Source organism: Gorilla gorilla, chromosome 19, assembly GCF_029281585.2.
Source record: "Gorilla gorilla gorilla isolate KB3781 chromosome 19, NHGRI_mGorGor1-v2.1_pri, whole genome shotgun sequence".
Taxonomy (NCBI): Eukaryota; Metazoa; Chordata; class Mammalia; order Primates; family Hominidae; genus Gorilla; species Gorilla gorilla.
In genome coordinates, this window is record NC_073243.2 from 53,187,251 (window position 1) to 53,209,802 (window position 22,552).

General features: G+C 40.6%; 1 pseudogene; it reads right to left on the reverse strand.

The window, feature by feature from the left end:
- LOC109023800 (RNA ligase 1-like) overlaps window positions 1–18,952 on the reverse strand; it is a 111,113-nt pseudogene extending 92,161 nt beyond the window's left edge.
- Window positions 18,953–22,552: the final 3,600 nt, after the last annotated feature.

Below are 22,552 nucleotides of genomic sequence, written 5' to 3' on the forward strand. Positions count from 1 at the left end.
GACTTTAAAAAAAAAAACAACACTATCTTACTCTATGTATTATTTTGTTTCCTGCATTATATCTCTTTAATAACATAGCATGTGCTAAATAAATATCTTTCTGTGCTAAATAAATTAGTTTAATAGTTGCTTCATATTATTTTCATATTAATATTATGATCTTTTAATACCATAATTTATTTAACTACTTCTCTATTGGTGGACACTCAGGTTCTTTTCTGTTTGATTTTTCTACTGTAAAAGCCCTGATTAACATTCCATATATTATATCATTGCAAATTTGTACTGCTATTTCCTCTTATTAAATTTTTAGAAATGACTTGTTGTGTAAAAGGCCACATATGTATTTAAGTACATTAATACATGTTCTTTTTTGTTGCCCAGGCTGGTCTTGAACTTCTAGGCTCAAGCAATCCTCCCAGCTGAGTCTCCCAAGTATCTAGGACTACAAGCACGTGTCACCATGCCCAGCAACATGTTCTAAACTGCCTTGAGAAAGGTGACGTCACATTGCCAATTCTGTTCTTCATTATCTCCATTATGAATTTTAACTCTGCTATCCGAGTTCATCTCCCTTTTCCTTTCATTCCATTGCCTTTCCACCTCAACCTGTTCTATGGTTTTCTGATTCTGCTTCAGAGAGGTGAGTTACTTTGCAGTCTTCTAAGGATGTAAATTTTTCTCAATTTTTCTTTTCTGTTTCCTGTAGGAATAAATGAAGCCCAGATATCTAATTTTCTTATTCGTTATTTATTCTCTCTCTGGAGAAGCCAGCTCTATCTAGGGACTTCACTTGGGTGTGCTTTTTGCCCACAGTGCTGCTCCCTGTTCACTTGGGCACAGGTCAGGTCCATGAGTCAGATCCATGGCAAATGGCCAGCAGGTACACACCCCACTCTGGATCCAACTCAAGTATCAAGTAGACTGTCATCAGCTGTCTCTGTTGGAATGTGGTGAGATCTTCTTTCCTCTTTTTTTTTTTTTCTAAGATCTCAGCTCACTGCAACCTCTGCCTCCTGGGTTCAAGTGATTCTCCTGCCTCAGCCTCCTGAGTAGCTGAGGCTACAGGTGCACGCCACCACACCTGGCTAATTTTTGTATTTTTAGTAGAGACAGGTTTGGCCAGGCTGGTCTTGAACTCCGGACCTCAAATGACCCACCCACCTTGGCCTCCCAAAGTGCTGGGATTACAGGCATGAGCCACCGCACCTGATCTGGGATCTTCTTCCATACCCACTCTGAACAGATACCATTTACAAAAAATTACAGTGTCCAGCATGCACCTCTCAAGGGCTCTTTCTTTCTCTGCCCCCATCTATAGGACTCTACTTGAGAAGCAGCCACATCACAATTTAGTTGAGTTTTTTGTATCTAACCTTACTAGTTAGGTTGTCATGTAATGACATTGAATTAATTAAAGACTTAAATGGCACACCTCTATCTATTGGAGAGGCTAGGGTTCAAAACGTCCACTGTGATTTGACATTCCATTTGTATTTCTGCTCTAGCAATTTTCAGAGTTCTAAGCAGTTGGCCAACATTATCTCCAGTCCTCAAAACAACCTCAGAAGACAAATAGGAGGCAGGTGTTCTTGTCCCTGAACTTCATGGGGAAGCAGAGGCACAGGGGGACAATGTGACTCATCTGCCCAGGCTGTGGACATTTGTCAGCTGCCTTGCTTCCCCTCCTTTGCTCCATGCTTCCTATCTTGTAGCACCATGCTGCCAGACTGCCCATCCCTGAGGTTGGTTGGGCTGCAGTAGAAGGTCAATTAGGATGAGTCATTCGAACATTTGAACTGCCTGGTTGCTGCTTAGAGAGTGCCCTTAACACAGGTTGCCCTGCTGAGCATTTGAGGTGTGGTGCTGAATAAAACTGCATGCCACTGATCTTGCCCTAAAAGCCCTGCATCATGCATTTACCACTCAGAATCCATAAGTCTTAATCCACTTCTTCCTCAATAACAGCTTAGTCAGTATGAAGTGACTCTAATAATAGCAGCAGCAGATTGAGCATACACAATGCCTGTCATCCCGAAGGTGTTTTAGGAAGCTCTGCTGAAGTGCTTCTCTGTCTGTCTGGTCATATCTTTAACTGTGCATCTGAAACCAGATGCTCATGGTGAGGGAGATGAAAATATTTGGCAACTGGGAAGTCATGGGGCTGTACCTAAGGGGTTCAGAGAGATTATGACTAGGTCCAGCTGAGCACATTAGACTTGTCACTTGCCATGAATGTGCATCATTAGGAGAATGGAAACAGTATTTACTAAACATGTTTTAAGAGTCTTTTGGTTTCCAGGAAATGTAAAACTATGATGGATACAGCAGGTGCAGAGGCAAGCCAACTGTGAAAAGGTTAATAGGTCAGCTAGCCTAATGGCTGATATTAGGAATCAGGAGGTAGATATCTGTTGGACTTACAGAAATGGAAGCTAGTAGAAAAGGAGAAAGAGAGAGAGTGAGAGAGAACGGAGATAATATCATTGCTCCTGTTTCAGAAGAGGAGGCATTTAATTTATTGATTAGAGAGATCCTGGGGCTGGTGGGTTCCCAGGAGGTCAGAAGAGTAAACAAGACAATTTGCTGGCGAATGAAAATGAGGGGCTGGGCGCAGTGGCTCACGCCTGTAATCTCAGCACTTTGGGAGGCCAAGGCAGGCAGATCACTTGAGGTCAGGAGTTCAAGACCAGCCTGGCCAACATGATGAAACCCCATCTGTTCTAAAAACACACACAAAAAATAGCTGGGCATGGTGATGCATGCATGTAATCCCATCTACTCAGGAGGCTGAGGCTTGAGAATCGCTGGAACCTGGGAGGCAGAGGTTGCAGTGAGCCAAGATCGTGCCGCTGCACTCCACCCTCGGTGACAAGACAGAGACTCTGTCAAAAAAAAAAAAAAGAAGAGAAAGAAAGAGAGAGAGAGAGAAAGAAAGAAAGAAAAAGAGAGAGGGAGGGAGGGAAAGAAAGAAAGAGGAAAGGAAGGAAGGAAGGGAGAGAGAGAGAAAGAAAGAAAGAGAAAGAAAGGAAGGAAGGAAGGGAGAGAGAGAGAAAGAAAGAGAAAGAAAGAAAGAAAGGAAGGAAGAAAGAAAGAAAGAAAGAAAGGGAGAGAAAGAAAGATGGAAAATTAGGCTGAGCAGATATCAGAACCAGGAGGGCTGTAAGATGCTTTAGCTCCTTTCGTCACTCTGCAGACAAGATGTGGTCCTTTGCTCAGAGCCACACTTCAAGTATGAAAGACTGAGATGGAAGTAATGGGCCCTGGAGAAGAAAGATGATGACAAGGAGAGAAGAAAAGATCTGAGATGATTCTGTTGCTTCAAGCTCCTGAAATAGAAACATACATAAGTAGCAAATATAAACATGTATAACCCAGAAACACCTATGACTCTTCCAGGAGAAAATCCTAATTCTGTGATTTCACTCCATGAGTAAACCCACACTGTCATTTATTTTGATAAATAAAATTTTACTTGTGGACTCAAGTCTATTTAGAAAACTTTTCCTGTTTCACAAATCTCATCAGTGTGAAGACTACATGAAAATCATTATCTGTGGAAGCTCCTCATTTTGATCTCCACACTATAGCAATTCAGTTTCTAGTCAGCCATAGAAAGATAAATAATCTTAAGACAACAGTCCTAAAGGTAGAAAACTACTGTTAACATTCAGTGTACAAGTCGTACCTCTGGAGGGGAACATACTCAGTATCAGAAGAATTATGGTGGGTAGGGCAGTTTCGATTTTCACTTCCTTCTTCTTCAGCCATAATTTTAGAGGCATGGCATCCGGAGCCATAAACCTAGAATTACATGCTAAATCACGCTCACAGGCTAGGATATGCTTTCAGGGGTTTCTGGAGTGAATGGAAATATTTTCATGGACCTTAAATGGCTACACTGTGCATTCCTTTCTCTCCAATTTTTATTATAAAAATTTCCAAACATTCGGAAAAGTTGAAAGAATAGTTCAGTGAACATCCATATATCTCCTTCTTAGATTCAACAGTGGTTAATGTTTTACCATATTTGCTTTTTCTCTCTCTGAAAATGATCTTACTTATTTATTCCCCTTTGGAAGTAAGTTATAAATACTATGACATTTTACCCCTAAATACTTCACCAGGTTTAACACTTTTCTTGCCATCAGAACGAGGGAATTTGTGTGTGTGTGTGTGTGTGTGTGTGTGATGGACTGTTGCTCTGTCGCCCAGGCTGGAGTGCGGTGGCACGATCTCAGCTCACCGCAACCTCTGCCTCCAGAGTTCAAGTAATTCTCCTGCCTCAGCCTCCCAAGTAGCTAGGATTACAAGCGTGTCCCACCACCCCTGGCTAATTTGTGTATTTTTGGTAGAGACGAGGTTTCACCATATTGGTCAGGCTGGTCTCAACTCCTGACTTCAAGTTATCTTCTCGCCTTGGCTCCCCGAAATGCTGAGCTTACAGGCGTGAGCCACTGTGCCGGCCAGACCAAGGGAATTCTTAAGGAAGAAAAGTGAAGCTTTGTTTAGAGAGAGGATGAGCAAGATGAATTGTCAGCATGACTCCTGGGAATGGTTTCCAGCACTTAGCTAATTCTCACATCGATTCTCTGATAAGTGGTGCTATTTTACAAAACATGGGTAATAAATTCCGTCTTGGTAGTTCTTGTTTCAATAATTTCTAAAGAGACAAAGCAAATCCATTTTAATTCTGCATGCTTTCATATCCATTTTCTTCATTGCTTATTTCAAAAATATATCTTTATTACAATGTCCTATTGTACATACTAGAAGTTACAACTTGTTTTTTTCCTCCCAGCATACTAATCACTAGAGTTATTTTACGATACATATTTGGAACTATTAAGAAGGGAGTTAAGCTATTTGATTATTTTGCCTGTGACTTGAATGATAATAAAATACAGTACTCACTTTTCAAGGCAAAAGATGTAAAACATCACATTAACAGTTGCTGATGATTACAAGGCATTACTGTATGGTACATTATAATAATGGTTATCTTCTCCAGAAAAATAATTATATTATTTAAATGCACTCATAATATCACTGTAATTTTTAACTGCTGTTTTGTTCCCCAGCCATCTTGTACACAAATAAAGAACTTAGTGCCAGTTAATCAGGGCTAGACTATAGAAGGGAGAAATTATTCATTAGGAAACTACAGATGTCCTATCTTTGTTTCAGAATACACCAGAGAATTTAATTCAAAGTTCTAAAAAAAAATGTTGACAGACAGATGGGATATGAACCTAATGAACCAGCTATAGTACAACACTCTCTAATATGCCAGGCCCCTCTCTGGCACTTTCCTTTCTGTCAATCCCCAATTCCTCACAATAGGTCAACACGTGGCACCATGACAAATAGTCAACAATAATTGTCTAAAAGTGGACAAAAGCCATTGTAATTGAACAATAATGATAAATAAAACAGAGTAAGAGCCAGCTGTTTTAGGTAAAAAGTAGTTTGGAGCTCAGGAATCTTTATTCTATTTGGTTCCCTAGGTTATTCTGATGCCAACCATGAAGAAACATATTTTGACCTACACTGTTCCCAGCACCTGACGACATGCTAAGAGGGTGGGTCATTGCTAAGCACAATCCATCATATGTGAACTGATTTAATGCTGTCTCCACTGGTTGACTAGTGCTAATGGTTTCTATTCTATCCTACATCAGTCACTGGTCAGGAGGAGCCAGGGACCCATATCCTGCCGCTAAGAATCATTGTGTTGGCTGACTCTGAAGAGGGTACTTACTTCTCATATCAGCCCTGAAACAAATGTATATGACAGGAAATCTGCCTAGTAGTAGTTAAACAAGGGGTGTGTGTGTGTGTGTGTGTGTGCATGCACATAGTACTGGACCCAAGATCAGTCTTTCAAGGATCTACTTCACACTCCCAATATAGTTCTGCTATAAAAAACATATGCCCTCAAAAAAGTCAGTATGCAATGCACAATAGGAAAAAAATGGGCTTAGGGTGTCAACACTCAAAATTTTCTTCAGTGACAGATTTCTAAAAAGGTATTGGAGCCTAATAAAGATGGTAGAACAGTTTTACACAGTTAAATGGTTAAGAAATTCACAAAGAATACAACAAATAAGGCACTTTGCTTTAAACAAGATCTGAAATTTGTGGAAGTGGTCATGGGAAAGGTTGCAGCTTGTGACTTGTTGGGGAGTGTGGGAAGGAAGTTACCTGAACTCAGTTACCTGAATAATAAGAGATCACCACAAACCTATCAGGATGGCAAAAATTAGGATGGAAGTGTTGTAACACCATAAGTGGATGGGTGGGACTCATAACACACATAGTGAACTAAAGTAGCTAATAGATGTTTGAGGTGTGTGCTGTGTGTGCATTTTGTGTATTATCAAGCAGCTCAGTTCAGCTGAGAGCAGTTTTCTGCTTTCACCTAGTGTTTCTCATTCATAAGATCTCACATCACCAAACCAAATTTGCATCATGCTCATATTGTTTCCTAAGACAGATTGAGTATCCCTTATCTGAAATGCTTGGGACCAGACATATTTTTGCTTTTGGATTTTTTTTGGATTTTGTAATGTCTGCATATACATAATGAGCTATCTTGGGGGACAGGGCCCAAGTCTAAACATGAAATTCATTTATGTTTCATATACACCTTATACACATAGCCTAAAGGTAATTTTATTTTTCTCTTGGCAATGCTGAATAAACTGTATGTTGTGCACTTGCGTTTTGACTGTGAGCCATCCCATGAGGTCAGATGTGAAATTTTCCTCTTGTGACATCACGTTGGCATTCAAAAACTTTCAGATTTTGGAGCATTTTGGATTTCAGATTTTTGGATTAGGGATGCTCAACCTGTATATCAATCACGTGTGCAATAACTTTGTGTTTTTAAGACCAGCGTTACAGCAGAACTGGTTGCGGCTGTAAGGAGTTCAAATCCTATGTGTTGGTTCCAGGTTGCCTAGACCCCGAGGGTGGCCAGGAAGACAGTGTTGCTATAGCACTGACAATGCTTCAAGGCCACCCACATAGCCATGAGGGAACTCAGCATCTGTTGGGTATCATTCTATATTTCCATAGACTAAGGTTTATTATAACTATTAGATACTGTATAGAAAGAAAACCAGCACAGGATTAAGCCTCAGAGAACCACATTTTATTTTTAGCTTTGTAAGCTGTGTGACCTAAGGCGAGTCCCTTTATCTCTATTGGATTCAGTTCCTGATCTGTAAAATAAACTGGACTTCATTTCATCTTGCTGAGATCCCTTCTAGCTCCAATATCTTGTGATGCTGAGGCCTTCCACACTGATTAAATGCAGAGCAAACGAACCACTTTCAATCTCTTCAAAACTCTCCACGTTGCTCAGCAACATTTGTTCCCAGGTTGTCTTCCTTGGTTGTTTCCCAAAGTAAAAATTCCAAATTGTTATGATTCTCAATCTCCACCAACAGATGGAATCCGCCAAGGCAGATCAAGTCCGAGTTCATAAGGCTGTCTTTATTGAAATAAAATTGACATACAATAAGCTGCACATATTTAAAGTGTGTAATTCGATAAATTTGGACTTATGTATATATATCCATGAAACCATCACCACAACCAAGGTAATGAAAACATCCCATTCCCCTAAAAGTTTCCTCGTGCTCCCTTGTAATGCCTTCCTCCCCTTCTACTTCTTCCCCCATACGCAGGCAGTCGCTGATCTGCTTTCTGTCATTATAGACGGTTCACATTTTCTAGAATTTTATATAAATGGAATCATGTAGTATGTTCTATTGTTTTGTCTGGCTTCTTTAACTCAGCATAATTATTTTGAGATTCATTCATGTTCCTTTTTTTAAATAAAAGCGTAGTAATAAAAATGAACTGGGTAGTAGTCTACTATGTAGATATACCTCTATGTGCTTATCCAGTCACTTGTTGATGGACATTGGGCTATTTCCGGTTTTGAGGCACTACAAAGGAAGTGACATTGCAGTGCCTCAAAATGTTGTAAACATTTTTGTACATATTTCTGTATGAGTATATGCTTTCATTTCTCTTGGGAGAGAGAGAGATTAGCACCCCTAATCCAAAAATCTGAAATCCAAATCCAGCCAGCGTGGAAGGTATAGATTATATGCAGTAAGTGTATATTTCACTTTTTAAGAAGCTGCCAAACTATTTTCTGAAGTGGTTGTACTATTTCATATTCTCACCAGCACTGTATGAAAGTCCCAGTTCTTCCATATCCTTACCAGAACTTAGTGTGGTCAGTCTTTTTTTAATTTTTGCCATCCTAATAGGTTTGTGGTGATCTCTTGTTGTTTTCACTTGTGTTTCCCTAGTGACTAATGATTTTGAATATCTTTTTATATGCTTATTTTCCATCTGTATATCTTCTTTGGGGAAGTATCTATTCAAATGTTTTGCTCAATTTATAAAATTGGGTTGTTTTCTTATTATTGAGTTTTTAAAAATTGCAGTAAAATACACATAACTTAAAATTTACTGTCTTAGCCATCTTTATATGTGCAGCTCTGTGGCATTAAGTACTTTCACACCATGCTACCATCATCACAATTTCATACCATGCTACTGTCTCCAGAACCCCTCATTGTAAAATGGAAATTCTGTACCTATTATACAATAACTCCTCTTTCCTCTCTCCTTCCCTTCAGGCCTTGGCAGCCACTATTCAAATTTCTATCTCTATGAATTTGACTACTCCTAAGTATCTCATATAGCCAGGTGATACGGTTAGGCTTTGTGTCCCCACCCAAATCTCATCTTGAATTTTAATCCCCAGGTATTTCAGGAGAGACTTTGTGGAAAGTGATTGGATCATGGGGGCAGTTTTCCCCATGCAGTTCTCATGATAGTGAGTGAATTCTCATGAGATCTGATGGATTTATCAATGGTAGTTTTTCCTGTTCTCTCACACACTCTGTCTTGCCTGTCACTATGTAAGATGTGCCTGCTTCCCCTGCCATGATTGTAAGTTTCCTGAGGCTTTTCCAACCATGCAGAACTGTGAGTCAATTAAACCTCCTTTGTTTATAAATTGCCCAGTCTCAGGTAGCATTTTTGTCACAGTGTGAGAACGGACTAATACACCGGGCATGAAGGCTCATGCCTGTAATCCCAGCTACTCAGGAGGCTGAGGAGGGAGGATCCCTGGAGTCCAGGAGTTTGAGGCTGCAGTGAGCTATGATGACACCACTGCACTCCAGCTTGGGTGACAGAGAGAGACTCCATCTATCTGTTATTCTTATCTGTTATTCTTAAAAATAATAATAATTTTTTAAAAACGTACTTCATATAAGTGAAATCATACAGTATTACTCTTCCTGTGACTGGATTATTTCACTTAGCATAATGTTCTCAGGGTTCCTTTACATTGTAGCATATTTCAGAATTTCCTTCCTTTTTAATGCTGGAATAATAATCCATAGCATGTTGTCCACACATTTATACCACATTTTGTTTATCCATTCATCCATGGACGGGCACTTTGGCTGTTGTGAATAATGCTGCTATGAACATGGGTGTGCAAATAACTCTTTCAGCCCCTGCTTTCAATTCTTATTATTGAATTTGAGTATTCTTTATTTTTCTGAGTATTCTTTATACATTCTGGACACAAAATTTTTATCAGGAATATAAATCACAATTTTTTTTCTCCTAGTCTGTGAATTTTCTTTTCATTTTTTATCAGTATCTTTCAAAAAGCAGAAGTTTTAAATTTTGATTAAGTCAAACTTATAGATTTTTAATTTTGTTGGTTTTATATCTAAGATGTTTTTTCCTAACCTTAAATCATGATGATTTTTCTCCTATTTTCTTATAGATAGTTTTTGGTTTTACAATCAGGTCTGTAATCCATTTTGAGTTAATTTTTCTTATAGTATAAGATATGAATCAAAATTCATTTTTGTGTATATAAATATCTAATGCTCCAGCATCAATGTGGAAAAGGCTGTCATTTCCCCCACTGTATTGTTTTTGCACCTTTGTCAAAGTCAGTTGTTCATATATGTGTAGGTCTCTTTCTGGACTCTAGTCTGTTTCATTGATCTATTTGTCATTATAATATGCTGTCTTGATTACTGCAGCTTTATAAGTCTTGAGATGAAGTAGTATTAGTTCTCCAATTTTATTTTTGTTTTTCAAAGACATTTTGGCTGTTCTAGGTCCTTAGCATTGCCATATGGATTTTAGAATCAGTTTGTCAATTTCTACCAAAAAAAAAAAAAAGCCTGCTGGACTTTTGATTGGGATTGTGTTGAAACTATAGATCATTTAGGAGAGAACTGATATCTTAACAATACTGAGTCTTTCATGAACACCTTACCTCTTCCATTTATTAAAGTCTTCCTTAATTTCTCACAGCAACGTTTTGCAGTTTTCAGTGTATATGGACAACTTTTGTTAGATTTATCCTTAAGTATTTCATATTTTTCTGCTATTTTAAGTGCTATTTTTATTTCAATTTCCAAGTGTTTATTGCTAGTATATAGAAACAGTAGATTTTTCAATATCTTGACCTTGAGTTCTGTAATATTGCTAAATTCATTTATTAGTTCTAGTAGCTTTTTAATATATTCTATCAAATTTTCTATTAATATTAATATATAAATAATGGTACCTTCTGTAAATACAGTTTTACTTCTTTTTTTCTAATTTGGATGCTGTTATTTATTTATTTACTTATTTATTTATAGCCTCATTACACTGGTGCATATACCAGACCTTCTGGTATAATGTTGAATAGAAGTGGCAAAGAAACACAGCTTTGTCTTATTCCTGAACTTATAGGGGTGAACATTTAGTATTTCACCACTCAATATAATGTTAGCCATAGGTTTTTTTTTTTTAGATGTACATTATCAGATGGAGGAAGTTCCCTTTTATTCCCAGTTTGCTGAGAATTCTTCTCTTTTTTTAATCAAGAATTGATCATGGATTTTGTCAAACACTTTTTTTCATCTATTGAAATGATCATATGAGATATTGTTTTATTTTCTAACTAAAAGCCAACAATTTGTATGCTAAATTATGTTGATTGCTATTTAAATGTTGATCTAACCTTGCATTCTTTGTTATTTTTTTGAGATGTCGAATGCTTTTTTTCATCCATTGAAGTGATCATATAGGGTATTGTTTTATTTTTTAACTAAAACAATTTGTATGTTAAATTATGTTGATTGATATTTAAATGTTAATCTAATCTTGCTTTTTTTTTTTTTTTTTTGAGGCAAAGAAGTCTCTCTCTGTTGCCCAGGCTGGAGTTCAGTGGCATGATCTCAGCTCACTGCAACCTCCACCTCCCAGATTCAAGCAATTCTCCTGTCTCAGCCTCCCTAGTACCTGAGACTACAGGTGCCCACCACCACACATAACTAATTTTCATATTTTTAGTAGAGATGGGGTTTCATCATGTTGGCCACGCTGGTCTCAAACTCCTGACCTCAAATGATCTGCCCGCCTCAGCCTCCCAAAGTTCTGAGATTACAGGTGTGAGCCACTGCACTGACCTAATCTTGTACTTTTTGGATAAGCCCCATGAAATCATACGGTAGTATTATTTTCATATATTGGTGGGTACAATTTACTTAAAATTTTTTTTTGAATTTTTGTATCCATGTTCATGACAGATATTGGTCTGTAGTTTTTGTCAGGCCTCTGAGCCCAAGCTAAGCCATCACCTCTCCTGTGACTTGCCTGTATACATCCAGACGGCCTGAAGCAACTGAAGATCCACAAAAGAAGTGAAAATAGCCTTAACTGATGACATTCCACCATTGTGATTTGTTCCTGCCCCACCTTAACTGATAAGATATATTCTACCCCCACCTTAAGAAGGTACTTTGTAATATTCTCCCCCGCCCTTGAGAATGTGGTTTGTATGCCTATCCCAAACCTATAAGAACTAATGATAATCCCACCATCCTTTGCTGACTCCTTTTTCGGACTCAGCCCACCTGCACCCAGGTGAAATAAACAGCCTTGTTACTCACACAAAGCCCGTTGGTGGTCTCTTCACATGGACGTGCGAGATATTTGGTGCCAAAGACCTTGGACAGGAGGACTCCTTCTGGAGACTGGTCCCCTGTCCTCACCCTCACTCCATGAGGAGACCCACCTATGACCTCGGGTCCTCAGACCAACCAGCCCAAGGAACATCTCACCAATTTCAAATCGGGTAAGCAGTCTTTTCACTCTTCTCCAGCCTTTCTTGCTACCCTTCAATCTTCCTCTCTCGCTACCCTTCAATCTTCCTCTCTTGCTACACTTCAATCTCCCTGTCCTTCTGATTCCAGTTCTTTTTCCTCTCTAGTAGAGACAAGGAGACACATTGTCTCTGGCCCAAAACTCCGGCACCGGTCACAGACCTGAGAAGACAGTCTTCCCTTGGTGTTTAATCACTGTGGGAATGCCTGCCTGATTATTCACCCACACTCCATTGGTGTCTGATCACCATGGGGACGCCTGCCTTGGTCATTCACCCACATTCCCTTGGTGGCAAGTCAATTGCAGGGATGCCTTCTTTGGCTGCTCACCCACATTGCAGCCCAGGGCTGCTCACCACCTTCCCTTCCATGTCTCTACCCTCTCTTTTCTCTGGGCTTGCCTCCTTCACTGTGGGCAACCTTCCACCCTCCATTCCTTCTTCTTCTCCCTTAGCCTGTGTTCTCAAAAACTTAAAACCTCTTCAACTCACACCTGACCTAAAACCTAAGCATCTTATTTTCTTCTGCAATACCGCTTGGCCCCAGTACAAACTCAACAGTAGTTCCAAGTAGCCAGAGAATGGCACTTTCGATTTGTCTGTCCTACAAGATCTAGATAATTCTTGTCGAAAAATGGGCAAATGGTCTGAGATGCCTGACGTCCGGGCATTCTTTTACACATTGGTCCCTCTGCTCCCAATGAGACTCATCCCAAATCTTTCTCTCCTGTCTATTCCCTCAGTCTCCACCCCAAGCTCTGAGTCCTTTGAATCCTCATTTTCTACAGATCTATCTCACCCCTCCCCTCCTCCCCAGGCTGCTCCTCACCAGGCTGAGCCAGATCCCAACTCTTCTTCAGCCTCCATTCCCCCACCCTATAACCCTTCTATTACCTCCCCTCCTCGCACTCGGTCTGGCTTACAGTTTTGTTCTGCGACTAGCCCTCCTCCACCTGCCCAACAATTTCCCCTTAGAGAGGTAGCTGGAGCTGAAGGCATAGTCAAGGTTAATGCTCCTTTTTCTTTATCCGACCTCTCCCAAATCAGTTAGCGTCTAGGCTCTTTTTCATCAAATATGAAAACTCAACCCAGTTCATGGCCCATTTGGCAACAACCCTTAGATGCTTTACCACCCTAGACCCAGAAGGGCCAGAAGGCTGTCTTATTCTCAACATACATTTTATTACCCAATCCACTCCCGACATTAAAAAAAGCTCCAAAAATTAGATTCCGGCCCTCAAACCCCACAACACAACTTAATTAACCTTGCCTTCAAGGTGTACAATAATAGAGTAGAGGCAGCCAAGTAGCTGTGTATTTCTGAGTTGCAGTTCCTTGCCTCCACTGTGAGAGAAACCTCAGCCACATCTCCAGCACACAAGAACTTCAAAACGCCTAAGCTGCAGCAGTCAGGCATTCCTACAGGGCCTCCTCCTGCAGGATCTTGCTTCAAGTGCTGGAAATCTGGCCACTGGGCCAAGGAATGCCCACAGCCCGGGATTCCTCCTAAGCCATGTCCCATCTCTGCAGGACCCCACTGGAAATTGGACTGTCCAACTCACCTGGCAGCCACTCCCAGAGTCCCTGGAACTTTGGCCCAAGGATCTCTGACTGACTCCTTCCCAGGTCTTCTTAGCTTAGCGGCTGAAGACTGATGCTGCCCAATCACCTTGGAAGCCACCTGGACCATAACAGAGGCTTTGGGTAACTCTTACAGTGGAGAGTAAGTTTGTCCCCTTTTAAATCAATACAGAGGCTATCCACTCCACATTACCTTCTTTTCAAGGGCCTATTTCCGTTGCCTCCATAACTGTTGTGGGTATTGACGGCCAGGCTTCTAGACCCCTTAAAACTCCCCAACTCTGGTGCCAACTTGGACAACATTCTTTTATGCACTCCTTTTTAGTTATCTCCACCTGCCTAGCTCCCTTATTAGATCAAGACATTTTAACTGAATTATCTGCTTCCCTGACTATTCCTGGGCTACAGCCACACCTCACTGCTGCCCTTTCCCCTAGTTCAAAGCCTCCTTTGAGTCCTCCTCTTGTATCTCCCTACCTTAATCCACAAGTATGGGATTCCTCTACTCCTTCCTTGGTGACCAATCATGCACCCCTTATCATCCCATTGAAGCCTAATCACCCTTACCCCACGCAATGCCAGTATCCCATCCCACAACAGGCTTTAAGAGGATTAAAGCCTGTTATCACTCACCTGTTACAGCATGGGCTTCTAAAGCCTACAAACTCCCCTATCTTACCTGTCCAAAAACTGGACAAGTCTTACAGGTTAGTTCAGGATCTGTCCCTTATCAACCAAATCGTCTTGCCTATCCACCCCATGGTGCCAAACCCATATACTCTCCTATCCTCAATACCTCCCTCCACAATCCATTATTCTGTTCTAGATAAACCTAGCTGACCCTGTAAATCCTAAATCCTTTCCCCACTCCCCTTTCCATTCCTTAATAAACAGCCCTAAAAGCTGCTCCCACACTAGCTCTCCCTAACTCATCCCAACCTTTTTCATTACACACAGCCGAAGTGCAGGGCTGTATGGTCAGAATTCTTACACAATAGCCGGGACCATGCCCTGTAGCCTTTCTGTCCAAACAACTTGACCTTACTCTTTTAGCCTAGCCCTCATGTCTATGTGTGGCAGCTGCCACTACTTTAATACTTTTAGAGGCCCTCAAAATCACAAACTATGCTCAACTCACTCTCTACAGTTCTCATAACTTCAAAAATAAATTTTCTTCCTCACACCTGACACATATACTTTCTGCTCCCTGGCTCCTTCAGCTATACTCACTCTTTGTTGAGTCTCCCACAGTTACCATTGTTCCTGGCCTGGACTTCAGTCTGGCCTCCCACATTATTCCAGATATCACACCTGACCCCCATGACTGTATCTCTCTGATCCACCTGGCATTCACTCCATTTATCCATATTTCCTTCTTTCCTGTTCCTCACCCTGATCACACTTGGTTTATTGATGGCAGTTCCACCAGGCCTAATTGCCACTGACCAGCAAAGGCAGGCTATGCTATAGTATCTTCCACATCTATCATTGAGGCTACTGCTCTGCCCCCCTCCACTACCTCTCAGCAAGCCAAACTCATTGCCTTAACTTTGGCCCTCACTCTTGCAAAGGGACTATGCATCAATATTTATACTGACTCTAAATATGCCTTCCATATCCTGCACCGCCATGCTGTTACATGGGCTGAAAGAAATTTCCTCACTACACAAGAGTCCTCCATCATTAATGTCTCCTTAATAAAAACTCTTCTCAAGACCACTTTACTTCCAAGGGAAGCTGGAGTCATTCACTGCAAGGACCATCAAAAGGCATCAGATCCCATTGCTCAAGGCAATGCTTATGCTGATAAGGTAGCTAAAGAAGAAGCTGGTGTTCCAACTTCTGTTCCTCACGGCCAGGACTGGACAGTACTTTTACCTCTCGCCCTTCTCAGAATTAGAGCCTGTCCTTGAGATGCGACAGGGTACAGTCCATTTGAACTTTTATATGGACGCACTTTCTTGCTCGGCCCCAACCACGTCCCAGACTCCAGCCCTCTGAGCGACTATCTTCAAGTCCTCCAGCAGGCTAGACAGGAAATTTGCCAGGCTGCTAATCTTCTCTTGCCTACTCCAGATTCCCAGCCATATGAAGACACCCTAGCTGGACGATCAGTTCTTGTTAAGAATCTGACCCCTCAAACTCTACAACCTCGGTGGATTGGACCCCACTTAGTCATCTATAGTACCCCAGTGGCTGTTTGTCTTCAGGAACCCACCCACCATTAGGTTCATCACTCCAGAATAAAGCTGTGTCTGTTAAACAGCCAGCCTGATCTCTCCTCTTCCTCCTGGAAGTCGCAAGTACTCACCCTTACTTTCCTTAAACTCACCCGCATTCCTAAAGGATAATAGTAACCCTTATAAGCCTAATACATCCTTTCATTTTTATTAAGTCTCATCTTCCTTATCCTACTCTTTACAACAGGGCTTTACACAGTCACCCCCACTACTTGGACTGTACCCCAAAAACTTGTCATCCCTACTATCTTCTGTCTAGTCATACTCCTATTCACCATTCTCAACTACTCATAAATGCCCTGCCCTTGTTTACACTGCCGGTTTACACTTTTCCTCCAAACCATCGTAGCAGATATCTCCTGGTACTATCCCCAATCTGCCACTCTTGACTCCCTCTTGGAGTGGAGGAGTGGATGGATGATCTTTGCTGACAGGGCACGCTCCAATACTTCCACCCTGATGAAGTCCTATTCTTTACTTTTATACTCACTCTTATTCTCATTCCTGTTCTTATGCCACCCTCTACCTCTCCCCAGCTATCTCCACCACACTATCAATCTCACTCACTCTCTCTTAGCCATTCTAATCCTTCTTTAACAAACAATTGCTGGCTTTGCATTTCTCTTTCCTCCCAAATCACCGAGGCCTCAATTTACTCACTGCTGAAAAAGGAGGACTCTGTATATTTTTAAATGAAGAGATTTTTTTTTTTTTTTTTTTTTTTACCTAAATCAACCTGGCCCGGTATATGACAACATAAAAAAACTCAAGGATAGAGCCCAAAAACTCGCCAACCAAGCAAATAATTATGCTGAACCCCCTTGGGCACTCTGTAATTGGATGTCCTGGGTCCTCCCAATTCTTAGTCCTTTAATACCTGTTTTTCTCCTTCTCTTATTCAGACCTTGTGTCTTCCATTTAGTTTCTATATGACAAATGCTCCTTCTAACAACCCCACAATATCACCCCTTACCCCAAAATCTTTCTTCAGTTTAATCTCTCCCACTCTAGGTTCCCATACTGCCCCTAATCCCACTCAAAGCAGCCCTGAGAAACATTGCCCATTATCTCTCCATACCACCCCCAAAAATTTTTGCTTCCCCAACACTTCACCACTATTTTGTTTTGTTTTTCTTATTAATATAAGACGACAGGAATGTCAGGCCTCTGAGCGCAAGCTAAGCCATCATATCCCCAGTGACCAGCACGTATATATCCAGATGGCCTGAAGCAACTGAAGATCCAAAAAAGAAGTGAAAATAGCCTTAACTGATGACATTCCACCATTGTGATTTGTTCCTGCCCCACCCTAACTGATACAATATAGTCTCTCCTGCCCTTAAGAAGGTACTTTGTAATATTCTACCCTGCCCTTAAGCAGGTACTTTGTAATATTCTCCCCCACCCTTAAGAAGGTACTTTGTAATATTCTCCCTGCCCTTGAGAATGTACTTTGTATGCCAATCCCAAACCTATAAGAACTAATGATAATCCCACCGCCCTTTGCTGACTCCTTTTTCAGACTCAGCCTGCCTGCACCCAGGTGAAATAAATAGCCTTGTTGCTCACACAGAGCCTGTTGGTGGACTCTCTTCACACAGACACGTGTGACAGTTTTCTTATAATAACTGCCTGTTTTTGGTATCAAGGTCATGCTGGTCTAATAGAATGAGTTAGAGAGTATTCCATTCTCTTCCATTTTCTAGCAGAGTTTGTATAGAATTGGTATTATTTCTTCCTCAAATGTTTGATAGAATTTTGTAAAGACATATGGCCCTGGAGGTTTCTTGGAGGGGGGGGGTATTTCACTACAAATTTAATTTTTTTAATAGATACAGTGCTATGTAAATTATCTATTTCTTCCTGAGTAAGCATTGGTAGTTTGGGGGGTTTGTTCATTTTATCATCTAAGTTGTTCAATTTATTGGCACAAAGTCATTTGTAATAGTTCCTTATTGTTCTTTTAGTATCTGTAGAAACTGTAGTGATGTCATTTCTCTCATTCCTGATATTGGTCTTTTGTTACATATTTTTTTCCTAATCAATTTGGTTTATCAATTTTATGGATCTTCTCAGAGAACAAATTTTTAATTTCATTGATTTTTCTCTATTGTTTTCTGTTTTCTACTTCATTGATTTCTGCTCTGACCTTTACTATTTTCTTTTTTCTGCTTACTTTGGATTTACTTTGAGTATTTTTGCTTCCTAGTTTCATAGGCTAAAGCTGAGGCATTTAGTGTCATAAATTTCCTCCTACGTACACTTTTAAGGGCTGTACTAGTTTCTTATGTTCTCTGTAACAAATTACCACAAATTTAATGGCTTAAAACAACACAACTCTTAGTTTCGGAAGTTAGTAGTCCAAAATCAGATTTGCTGGGCTAAAGCATATGTGTTGCAAAGTGCATCACTCCAATCTGTGCTTCTGTCATGATGAGAGACAGGACTAGCTGGATTTCCTAAGCCAACTAAGAATTCCTAAGCCTAGCTGGGGAAGGTGAATACACCGACCTTTAAACACGCGGCCTGTAACTCACCTCACACCTGACCAATCAGGTAGTAAAGAGAACTCACTAAAATACTAATTAGGCTAAAAACAGGAGGTAAAGAAATAATCAAATCATCTGTTGCCTGCGAGCACAGGGAGAGGGACAATAATTGGAACATAAACCCCAGGCATTTGAGCTGGGAGTGGCAACCCCCTTTGGGTTCCTTCCCATTGTATGGGAGCTCTGTTTTCACTCTATTAAATCTTGCAACTGTACACTGTTCTGGTCCGTGTTTGTTACGGCTTGAGCTGAGCTTTCGCTCACCGTCCACCACTGCTGTTTGCCGCCATCACAGACCCACTGCTGACATCAACCCCTCCAGATCCAGCAGGGTGTCTGCTGTGCTTCTGATCCAGCGAGGCACCCATTGCCACTCCCGATCAGGCTAGAGGCTCACCATTGTTCCTGCATGGCTAAGGGCCCAGGGTTCATCCCAATTGAGCTGAACACTAGTTGCTGGGTTCCACAGTTCTCTTCCATGACCCACGACTTCTAATGGAGCTATAACACTCACTGCATGGCACAAGGTTCCATTCCTTGGAATCCGTGAGGCCAAGAACCTCAGGTCAGAGAACAAAAGGCTTGCTGCCATCTTGGGAGTGGCCTGCCACCATCTTGGGAGCTCTAAGAACAAAGTCCCACCCATAACAATGACATTGCCTTCTTCTCTAACTCTGACTTCTCCTGGGTTCCTCCTATAAGGACTATTGGCCCACCCCAATAATTCAGGATACTCTCCCCACCTCATGATTCTTAACTTAATCACATCTGTAAAATCCCTTCTGCCATGTAGAGCAACATTCACAGATTCTGGGGATTAGAATGTGGACATATCTGGGGGCTCCTTTTCAGCCTACCACAAAGGCATCCCATGCAATTTGATATGTTATGTTTTCATTTGTACTAAGTTGAAAATACTTTCTAATTCCCATTTTGATTTTTTTTTGCCCCACTAGTTGTTTATGTGTATTATTTAGTTTCCAATCATATGACAGTTCCCCAAAGATCTTTCAGTTATTGATTTTTAATTTAATTCCACTCTAATCAGAGAATATACTTTTTATGACATGAATCCTTTAAAATTTACCAAGACTTGTTTTATGGCCCAGAAGCCCAGAACATGCTGTATATTGGTAAATATCTTATTTACATTTGAAAAAATTATGTATTCTACTGTTTTTGGGTGGTGTGTTCTATAAAAATAAATTAGATCATGTTGGTTGATAGCATTGTTCAAATCTTCTATATTCTTATTGACTTTCTCTTTACTTGCTGTATTAATTATTGAGACAGGGTATTTGAAATCTCTGACTGTAATTGCTAATTTATCTACTGTTTCTTGCAGTTCTGTCAGTTTTTGCTTCATATTTATTTGAAGTTCTGTTATTAAGTGCATAAACATTTAAGATTGTTATATCTTCCTGATAGATTAACCCTTTATCATGATGAATTTATTTTCTTTATCCCTGGTGGTATTCTTTGCTCTGAAATCCTTTTTGTCTGCTATTAATGTAGCCTCCCCAGCTTTGTTTTATTTAGTGTTCACTTGGTATATCTTTTTTTATCCTTTTACTTTTAACCTTTTTGTGTCTTTGTATTCAACATGTGTTTCTTGTGGGTACCTCTACAGTGAATCTTGCTTTTATAACCAGTTAGACAATTTCTGCCTTAAAAATTAATAGACTTTATTTTTTTTTGAGCAGTTTTAAGTTTACAGAAAAAGTAAGTGGAAAGTACAAAGGATTCTCCCTCACAACCCCCACCCTAGTTTTCCCTCTCATTAACATCTTGCATTATTAGCATTAGTGTAGTCCATTCGTTACATTTTGTCTTAGTCTCCTTGGGCTGCCATAAAAAATACCAGAGACTGAGTGGCTTAAACAACAAAAATTTATTTCTCACAATTCTTTCTGGATTATTTACTTTTTGGTGAGGGCTCTTTTCCTGGTTTGCAGGTGGCTGGCAACCTTTTTCACTGTGTCCTCATGTCGCCTTTCCTGTGTGTGTGTGTTTGTGTGTGTGTGCGCGCACGCGTGTGTGTGTAGAGAAAGAGAGACAGAGAGAGGTTTTTCTTTCTCTTCTTATAAGGCCACAGTCTTAACAGATGAGAAACCACCCTATGACTTTATTTAACCTTAAGACCCTACCTTAACCTAAAAACCTTATCTCCAGATACAGTCATATTGAGTGTTAGGGCTTCAACATATGATTTTGAGGGGGACATAATTCAGGCCATAGCACAATTAATGAGCCAATATTGATATTTTACCATCTCTGTCTTTTAATTAGGGTGTATAAACATTTACAGGTGTGATCATGGATATAGTTAGATTTAAATTGATCATCTTTATATTTGTTTTCTGTTTTTCTCATATGTTTTTGTTTTGTTTTGTTTTTTCTTTGTCTGAATAAAGCTTCTTTAAACCTAGAAGAATTTACTACTTTTGTCCTGTTTTCAATGACTAGTCGAAGGTGTGGATTATTGCTCTCTAGCCCCAATCCATTTCTTATTCCAATGACCTCCTCTTCTCCCATCAGCTCGTGCAGCTGAAGTTCCAGTATGGCTTATCCCTACTCTGACAAATTTCAAGCAAGAGTAATTTTCAAAACCTTTGGAATGTGAACTTAAGGTTTTGTAGAACTTAGTTCCACCTACTTATCCAGCTTCATTTCCCAAATCCTTTCTCAGACAGTCTGCATATTTTCTCTGTAACTTTGTATCTAATCGTGCTCACACCCTAAATTACTTTATCCTCAGCCTCAGCTCCCTCCTAGCATACATTTGTTTATGCTTTTCCCTTTCCTTATCTCTTTGTCTAATGACATTTTATGACCTTTTAAGGACTCAGCTCATGTTACTTCCTTGTGAAGCCTGTCCTGACTGCCCATGCTCACTCTAAGAGGGAAAAGTCTCCCTCCACAGGGTTCCCAAGAGTCTTTTGCAGGTGCATCTATTATAGCACTTTTCATAGGATGCACAGTGAGATCCCTGTGTGTCTGTTTCCCCCATCAAGTGAGGTTACAGAGGCCATGTATTATTTCAAAGTCTCTTTCAGATTGTTCTTATATAGGCCAAGAATCTTGGTTGTAAGCAACAGAAATCAATTTTGGATAACTTAAGCAGGAAGGAATTTGCTAGAAAGATGAATATACCTAGTAGAATTGGTGGAAAGGGTGTATAACTAGAGAAGAAATGTCCAGGACCCAAGAGACTAGGTGACATGGAGATGTGCAGCTGGGACCACCTCACTGGGCGTTTGTCACCTCTATTGCCACTGCCAGACTGTCCTCCCTGCTTCCATGACTTTCTTCAGAAGGAGAAAACATATGCCTGTGGATGACTTTGAAAATAATGGAAAATCTAATTCAAAAGAAAACCCCTCCCTGTGGGGCAGAGTTCAGGTGAAAATACAATCAGGGCTTCGGTTCCGTTTTTCTGAGGTCCTTTTGATCCTACCTTCACTTTTTAAATGTCAACTTTATTCTTAGGATGGATAACCTTATGGATGCAAGATGGCTGCTAACCAGGAGTATGAGTTCTTCTCTCCACTCTGATGGTGCACATTTTTGGTTGAGTACCTACCCCTCAACATTCACCTGGGGGCTGCCATGGGCTGACTGATATGAATCTGGAACGTGGGTTCCTGAATCAGTCACTGGCAAGAATCAGCAGGACAGAGGGGAAGAGTGGATGTTTGTAACACACTGCCCAGAGACGCCCAGTGGCTCCCAATGAAGCCTTTGGGCTACAAGGAGGTACCTGCGCACAGCAGGCAGCCTGGCTCTCCCAAGTATGGCAAGAAGAAAAGATAGCTCCTCCTTGTCTCCTCTGGGGATCGTCTGATATCCATGGCCTCCAGCATATCAGTGATCAATATCTACCACAGAATCAGTGATTCTTCCAAAACAGGAGGCTGTTGAAATGCCACAAACTGATAGTAGCCAGAAAGAGAAAAAGAGAAAAACAT